This window comes from Aquarana catesbeiana, linkage group LG02 (genome assembly GCF_042186555.1).
Source record: "Aquarana catesbeiana isolate 2022-GZ linkage group LG02, ASM4218655v1, whole genome shotgun sequence".
In the NCBI taxonomy this organism is placed as follows: Eukaryota; Metazoa; Chordata; class Amphibia; order Anura; family Ranidae; genus Aquarana; species Aquarana catesbeiana.
In genome coordinates this window covers 327,628,294-327,637,835 of record NC_133325.1, presented here as the reverse complement: position 1 = coordinate 327,637,835, position 9,542 = coordinate 327,628,294, and positions in this window count along the sequence as shown.

The window sequence follows — 9,542 nt, the reverse complement described above, 5'->3', positions numbered from 1 at the left end:
AAAAAGTATTCATACCCCTTGAAATTTACCACATTTTGTCATGTTACAACCAAAAATGTTAATGTATTTTATTGGAATTTTATGTAATAGACCCACACAAAGTGGCACGTAATTGTGATGTTGAAGGAAAATGATAAATGATTTTCAAAATGTTCTAAATATCTGAAAAGTGTGGCATGCTTTTGTATTCAGCCCCCCTGAGTTAACAGCTGCAATTCTTTTTGGGTATGTCTCTACCAGCTTTGCACATCTAGAGAGTAACATTTTTGCCCATTCTTCTTTGCAAAATAGCTCAAGCTCTGCCAGAGAGCATCAGGGAACAGAAATTTCCTCAGGTTTTGCCACGGATTCTCAATTGGATTTAGGTCTAGACTTTGACTAGGCCATTCTAACACATGAATATTCTTTGATCCAAACCATTCCACTGTAGCTCTGGCTGTATGTTTAGGGTCATTGTCCTGTTGGAAGGTAAACCTCCACCCCAGTCTCAAGTCTTTTGCAGACTCAGGGCCAGTTCACACCAGATGCAGTTCCATGTGCTTTTTTTCTGCACAAAATGCATGCACAGTGTTTTCCATGTATTTCAATGGCTCTAGTTCACACCATGCAGTCAGTGCAGAAACTGATCAGGTATTGTAAAAACTAATTAAAAAAATAAAATTGTAGAAAATAACATAACTATTCACACCAATCTCTGCTCTACTGACGCCATCAACTGTTCTGCTGATATACAGCCATGTGTGTGTATGCTCTGGGGTGCACACCATTATGCAATAAGCTGCACACGCCAATACCACAAATATTACAGTTTCTCCACCAATATTAAAGTTGCTCAACAGCTATTAAACTTGCTACACAAACACCTCAGTATGCTCCCGTGTATAATGTAGAGCCTTGTATATGATGTACAGAGCCCGGTGTATAATGTAGAGCCTGGTATATGATGTACAGAGCCCTGTGTATAATGTACAGCCTGGTATATGATATGCAGAGCCCGGTGTATAATGTAGAGCCTGATATATGATATACAGAGCCCTGTGTATAATGTACATATGTGTATATGTGCAGAGCCCTTTGTATAATGTACAGCCCGGTGTATAATGTAGAGCCTGGTATATGGTGTACAGAGCCCTGGTATATGATGTATAGAGCCCTGTGTATAATGTACAGCCTGGAATATGATGTGCAGAGTCATATCTGTGTATAATGTAGAGCCTGGTATATGATGTACAGAGCCGGGGGTATAATGTACAGTTTGGTATATGATGTACTACAGATGACAGAGTTGGTGGATTATATAAGATGTGGGGCTTATGAGAAGTGGGAGGGGTCAAAAATGGTGGGCGGGGCCTGCCCCCCATCTTAAAACTTCACCAGCCGCCACTGTGTTGGACTTTTGCTTTGGTTTTTTTTTGCCTTTTAAATAAAGATGGGCTGCCAGGCCCTCAAATATAGTTCCTGACTACCATGACTAACTTGAAACTGCATCTACCACTAAGGCTAATGATCCCTCATGTTACAATATATATGTACACACACACACACACACGTGCATGCGCCAGTGCTCTGATCCTCTATACTCCCAAGTGGAATAGCAAAGGATGATGGTCCAGCAATATATATAATGTTAGGGAGAGGGGCAGAGACACAACTGTAAGTTGAGCTTTACATAATCCTCTTGACATGTTATTCTGTATCAATTTCGGAGAAGAGTGGGGGGCACAACTGCTAGGAGTTAATCTCCAATGTGTCCTGATCTGGATCTGACTTTATATAGTTTGTTTGCACCAACAGGGCCAGCGGCAGCATAAGGCGGGTTAGGCAACCACCTTGGGGTGCCAGGATAGGGGGGACAGTAAAATACGAATCCTCAACCACTTGCTGGGGGGCTTCAGATTTTTTTTTCAGCTATAGTCCTCCATGGAATGGGGGCTGAGTGATATGCAAGGAGGGGGGGAGGAAGGAACCAGGTAAAGGCAGACAGCAGGGAGAGGGCTCGAGGAAGCAGCTGCAAACTCTCACTCACTAGACCAGAGCTTGGTTTCTGGTGGATGTCAGTGGTTCTTGCTAGGGGGTGTAATAGTATCAGATTCATAGTTGACAGCCCAGGTCTCCTACTCCTCCCTGTCATGATAACTGCAGGCAGACCCAGCTCCTGATGTGAGCTGTGCTTTCGCCCCCTTGCATGCCTCTGTGCTCACTCAAGCTGTAAGCAGGCACTTGCTGTAGCTGTACTCCACACCAGCCCATCTGGACACCTCCTAATTACAGTATAATGGAAGTAAGCTGTGTATTGTGCTCACAGTCTCATCCTGTTACAATATGTATATACAGTATATATACTTTTGCAATATCCCCTAGACAAAAGTGCTGTATTTAGCAAGGGAACATTTTCTAATTTAATGCCCATAGTTCAAACTGAATTGTTTTACACCTGTAGCACCCTGTAGCTTAGGTAGGGAGCTCCTCACAAATTTACTTGCCAGGAGTAGTTATCCTGGTTGATTGATAGAGATCCATTGATTTCTCCCTAAGTTTGGCCTTGTTGCACTTTTCTCTTCTACCACTAGGTGGCCGGTTACTTGGTGGTACTAGATATGAGAAGGGCAGCCCAAGGTCAGGTTATGGGTATATGGGGTATCTCAGCCAATGGGCAAGGGTTTTCTTGAATCCCTTGGCCTGCTGGGAGCACCTATATATTTGGGTGGAGTCAGGTGATCTACATTCTGTGCCACCTGGATGGCAGTCTGGGTGTATGTGTGTCGTATGCCCCGGGCTGCTAGGCCATAAATTGGGCCTATCCTGGGGGCATCTGGCTGCCAGGCTGTGTGAGGGCCTATCAAGAAGTAAGAGGGCAGTGCAGGGTTGGGATTGCAGCTTGCAGTCCAACCGAAAGTGACGGTTCTGCCAGCCGGAGAACCTGTCGTGGTCGGAGGTAGAAGGGGAGCTGTCACAACTAAGGGACCAACCATCTTTACCAGGGACCACAGTGAGTAACTGAAGCAAGTACCGGAGCAGTGTTCTCACTGAACTGGCACGGTGGAGAATCAGGAAACTTCAGGCGGTGATCAAGTCAGGGACCCAACCAGCAGAGGTGATGCTTGCAGAGAAGCCTTGTGTGTCAAGCCAGGGACCGAGCCAGTCAGCAGGGGTGAAGCTTGAGAAGTATCTGGCATGCCAAGCTAGGGACCCAGCGGGTAAGCGTGGGTGACGCTTGAGGGAGATGCCACCGCAAAGATTGGAGGAGCTCAAGGGAGTCAGTGAATCAGAGGGTCTAGTGAGAGACTGGGAGCTCAGTGTTGAAGAACTACAAAAAGCAGTTTTGATAGTTTGATCCACTGATTTCTGTCCTAAGTCTGAGTTTAATTGGTAGTCTCTCTCTTCTGTTAATAGGTGGCACTGTTGCCTTTGGCACTAGGATGATGGATTACAGTGAATTCAGGTGATGGGTAAATAAGTTGTCTCAGCCAATCAGCAGGAGTTTCTTTGGCCGTGGTGCATGCTGAGATTTTGGGAGGAGTCAGGTGATCAGGGTTCTTCCCACTTGGGGCTGCGGCCTGGGTGGGTGTGTGTCAAGTAACTCCTGGTTGATAGGCATGAAGCCTGAGGCCTATCCAGGAGTCATACTGGCTGCTAGGTCTACATAACGTTTATCCAGTAGTTCAGGGTTCCGTGAAGGAGGAGCAGCAAAGGTTAAGCCCGAAGCCTGAGGCGGAACGTGTGTGTTAGAGGCTCAGTCTGAGGGGAGCCTGATCGTTGCCAGAGGTAAAGGAGAAGCAGTTGCCACAAATGGATGACCACTCCTGTTGCCAGAGGCAAGTTTTGGAAGGGATGAAGTTCTGAAGGAGTACCAGAGCAGACGCTTCACTAGCCAGGGAAGGTGAAGTAAGTGGGAAAGCTTCAGTGGAGACTCATCCAGGTAGCTGTGAGTAAAGCTTGAAGGAATACGGTGGGTAGCTGTAAGTATAGTTTGAAGATAAGTACAGCGGTTAGCTGTGGGTGAAGCTTGAGGGATCCAGGAGGTAGCTGAGAGTCCAAGAAGTCTAGTGAGAGACAGTGAGCTGGACTTGAGCATCTACAGTGGGATACTGTGAGTTAAGCTGGAAGATCTACAGGAGGATACTTTGAGAGAAGTTGTTGCTATAGGAGACAGCAGTTGCTACAAGATACAGATTGCTGCATTCAGCTTAAAGTCCCTTTATTTGTATTGCTGTCTGCCTAGTTTCTATTTTTGTCTACGGAGTTTGCCTTAATTGCTATTACATTTGCCTAAGGGTGTCCTGTGCCCTAACCCTCTCTCCCACCGTTCCTGTTAAGAGAAATAAAATTTCTTTGTTCATTTTGACTAAAAGTGACTGGAACCCAATCTTTCCATCTTGCACCTCACTCACTATGCCTAGTAACCTACACCCTAAGGAGGAATGTCAGATCTCCCTGAATAAAGTGCCAAGTGCCGTACTTAACATACAAATAGTGCATTCACCAACATCATAAAAGTGAAGTGATAGATGTGATTTACCAAACAAATGCAAACATCAATAAATAAACGTTCAACAAACAGACACTGAGGGGTTGATTTACTAAAGATGGAGCACTGGTGCAGCTGTGCATGGTAGCCAATCAGCTTCTAATTTCAGCTTCTTCAATTAAACTTTGACGATAAAACCTGGAAGCTGATTGGTTTCTATGAAGAGCTGCACCAGATTTTTCACTCTCCAGTTTTAGTACAGCTCCCCCTTAGTGTGCAAAAAGTGGAGTTGGTAAATAGAATGACTGGTGCCTTTTTCTTCCTGTTATAGTGACACCTCTGTGCTCACAAGCCTCTCACCCTACTGCTTTAAGGTAACATCATAGGATGGATGGCTCTCCCTTTAGGATCCGTGCGTCTCCACTTGTTAAAAGGGGTCCTACAGAAGTGTATCCACCTTAAGGATCTTTATAATGAATGGTGCTCCCTGGAAATCCCTCCCCAATGGTATCCTCAGCTATGTAGCATAAGAAAGCATGCTCCAATAGTGTGATAATGTACAAACGATTTATTGTTTAAAAACAGCTATTGAATCACTCACTTTTCAGTGAAAAAAACAAACGTACACTCCACGAGTGGCAAGCTCGTACTCCTGCGTCACTTCCGGTAGCCTGTTGATTAGTCACGCCACGTATCGCCATGCCCCGTTACTTCATCAGGGGTTACCAGCTGTTCCCCCCTTTCCCTCTCCTTTCCCTTCCTGCTCCTCTCTCCTTGTTCTCTTCTCCCTTTCCCCTTCCCTGGGGCCACACACAGATGGTATGCTTTCCCCTATGGAGGATTTAACTGTTTAATTGTTACTTGCTAGGCAAATTTTCACCACACATTCCATCTGCATGTTGTTACATGGCGTCCAGACAGATCATTTTATGTTTTATGTTGTAAGTCATGTTCATGTTTATGATTTCATTGGTGTTTATTTCATGTGTCACTGAGCACTGCTGTGACAGCTTGTGTTACTGTGAAGCTGTGTTATTTTGGCTGATAACATTTTGGCATTTCTTGCCTTACCAATAAATATTTTTTAGATACACTCTAGTATGATCCATTTGTTACCATTGTAAACCTTTTCCCGGTGTTCTATACCAGGTCATGGTGTGCATATGTAGTTTTGGCTACGGTAACCACACCCTACATGGCGAGTGATCTACGAGTGACCATTCCATTAGGGTGGATGAATTTTTGATACACCCATTCTTTTTGTTTAGTTTTCATGTGATACAGTATAACCTTTTTATCCTTTTCTACTGGTGTTTCTCTTTTATTTATATACATCCCTGCATTAGGGATGGCTTTTGTACTTGGGGAAGACATTGACCAAGAAATTAGAGCAGCATTCCAGAGAGACACATCTCAAATAGCAAATCAGGGGGAGAAAACTAAAAGTAAATTTAAAGAATATAACAAGCTGTTAACTAGACACCTGAATAGGAAGTGGGATGTGTCTTCTCTGGAGACCTACATTGAACACAGAATAGTACCAAGAAGCCTTAGAGACAGGATAGTACCTGCGGAACGTCTACTAAATTACCCCTTAACATATATGAGATTAGATCACAACCCATTCCCTGAAGTAGTACGACAGCTAAATCAAAAACTAAGAAATGCGAAAGAGGTTGGCCTCCTTAGCCATCGTGAATATGAGCACCTGCTTGTGAGGGAGTTCAATGTGCCCACCTTTTACATTATACCAAAGGTACATAAAAGCCTGCAGAATCCACCAGGCAGACCAATCATATCTTGAGAAAATGGGTGGTTACTTGGATTCCCTTTTAAAGGACATGGTAAAAGAGGTAAATTCATATGTCCAAGATACCCGACACATGCTATCAAAAATTGCTGACCTACAGGTTGGGGATGAGGTGTGGCTGACACGTATTGATTTGGAATCTCTCTACACCTCAATCCCTGAAACCTGTGGAATACAGGCAGTTGAGACCTTCCTAGACTTTCATTACCCACAACTTGGTCCACAAAATGTTTTTGGTAGAATTGCTGGATTTTGCATTATCCAACAATTTCTTCCAATTCTCTACACAGAATTACCAACAAATAAGAGGAAGGATGTCTTAACCTTGTCGATGTACCAGGAACATGTACATAGATGGTTAAGGTACATCGATGACGTACTGGTAGTATGGAGAGGTGATATAGAAGCTTTACATAAATCTGTTGACCAACTCAACAAAAATAAACGTAATATACATCTGACCTATATCTTTGACCGTACGCAGATCTACATCCTTGACCTTTGGATAGCCATTGAACAAGGACAACTGTGCACTCACACATTCTGCAAAGAGACTGCAGCTAATACTCTTTTAAAAGCAGACAGTCATCATCCCCCCTGGCTGAAGAATGGTATCCCAGTGTGCTAGTTCTTAAGGATAAAAAGAAACTGTACCAAAACTAGTGAATTCAGGAAGGAGGAAATTGACATATATGGGAGATTCCATGAGCACGGTTACTCCATGGCTGAATTTGCAAGGTTAAAAAGAAGGTTGCTGGTCGGTCATGCCCCTATGTGGATAGAACTAATACTTTCCAGGATGCATTAGGACAAAATAATTATGAGATTAGGGATCTAATCAATTGTTCCACAATGAGAGTGATCTATATGATTACTTGCCCTTGTCCAAAAATCTTTACAAGGAAAACAAAAAGACCTCTAAAAATCAGAATTGGGGAACATCTGAGGGAAATCAATGAGAAGGACCCTAAAAAACCCCTAGGTAAACACTTTGCTTCCTGCCATGGAGGATGTACTGTGGGCATGAAAGTGAAAGGGATCTTAGTCCTTAAATTACCTACTAGAAGAGGTGACTTTGACTGTATACTCCTCTAAAAAGGAAAATGGTGGATATACAGGTTAATGTCCCTCGTGTCAGTAGGCTTGAATACAGAGCTAAACCTCCAGGTTTTCCTGGAGCGTTAATAATACTCAATTTTTTTCTTGTCTTGAAATTAATCTTTCTAAATTACATTTGACTTAGTAATAATGATTTTTAACCCGCTATACGGGTGATCTGATTCCTATCTCTGTGTAGATAGATAGTTGCCTGCCTGTATTAAGTGCCAATTAAGGTTATTTTGGTTGCCCCCCTCCCTTTTTATTCCTTTTCTCCTCCCCTTCCCCTCTTCTTTCTTTCTTTCCCTCACGCAAATGGTGAATAATGAAACAGAAAGCTAATTATGACTTTAACAGATTATTCCTTACTTTACCCCTCCTGGCTAAATGAAGATCACCAACACTAAACTACAAAGCATGATGCATGTCCCTTTAAAAAAAAATTTCCTTGGATGGGCGGCACCATCATGAAGAAATGACTGTTATAAGGGAGTGATGACTGCCGTCCAATCATCGTCCAGATGAAGCTACGCTACTTTCCCTAGCGAAACACGTTGATGTCATGAGCGTCATGTGATGCCACCTACGCAAGCCCCTGTAGTGTCGGTCCAGCTGGTTGAGTGAAAGAGACGGGAGACGCTGCATGGCGTATCGGAGCTAGGGGACTTGTTCACCTCTACTTGGTGGGCTTTTGGTGATACCGCTAAAGGATATATGTGGACCGGGTAAGGGGGAGACTTTCCTTAGTGGACATCCACTGCATGGGAACGGTAATGTACCCCCCCCACATGAATGTTGAATACATACCTACAACAGGAAGCTCACTGCCCCGATCTGCTCACACATAACATGCAATTCACCTACTTCTGAGGCCGTTTATGTTATCACCTGTCAAATATCACTCTGATGGTATTTTGACCTATTATGGCTAACATCCCAGCAATGATACAAGTGCATCTTTTTTCCAGAGGAACTTTTCTTGTCAAGCACAACCAATAAGTATACCATATCTGAATACCAGGATTTAAATTATCAACAATAAGTTTCATGCAATTGTGTGCAGTTTCATACCTATGACTTCAGCACTACAGGATTTTTTGGATTCCTCTGTTCCACACTTAAGCTTGATTTTTTTTCCCCCTCCATCAATAATTCAACTTGAGCCATCCAAGCTCCTGCCATTATCAATTTTTACCAGCTGGTTCCCCCCTTGCCCTCTCCTTTCCCTTCCCACTCCCCTCTTCTTGTTCCCTTCCCCCATCCCCTTTCCTGAGGCCACACACAGATGGTATGTTTTTTCCTATGCAGGATTTAACTGTTTAATTGTTACTTGTCAGGCGAATATTCGCCACACATCCCATCTGCATGTTGCAACATGATGGATCTTTTTATGTTTTATGTTGTATGTCATTTTCATGTTTACGATTTGATTGGTGTTTATTTTATGTGTCACAGAGCACTGCTGTGACAGCTTGTGTTATTTTTTTTCTGATTACTTTACATTTTGGCATTTCTTGCCTTACCAATAAATATTTTTTATATACACTCTAGTATGATCCATTCCTTACCATTGTAACCCTTTCTTTGGTGTTCTATATCAGGTCATGTTGTACATATGAAGCAATTGGGCTGTTGTGTGCAAAGTGTTCCGCCCTAGCTACCAATGTTCATCCCTGGATTACCTGTAGGCACTGTGGAGAACCACTACTAGAGGTAGTCTCGTCAGCCTTACCGCCATGGGTGCTACAAGTGAATTGGGACAAGTGTGTCACTATTCCTGTTACAGAAGTTCCTGTAAACACTGCTACTGTCACCCTGCATGCTGAAGTGGCTGCTCCTTCAGCTATTGTGACAGCTCCAAGGACAGGCAACCCAGTGATCTCCCATGGTCGAGGTCGGGGCCACCAACGATCCTTGATGGTGGAACCTCCCAGGGAGAAGACAATTGAGTTGGGTAAGCCTGATGTGAGAGAAGGCACTGTGCCAGTGAGGAGTGTTAAACCTGTAGCCACTAAGGAAACAGAGTTTGGGAAGTCCGCTGCTACAAGTTCAAAGCGTAACTTGCTCCCAGCTGAAGAGCTTTCAACCGAGTCAGACTCCGACATTCTGTCCGATCGGATATCTGGACTGTCTCCCGATAATGTGTTCTGCCTGAGTGGTGGTCAG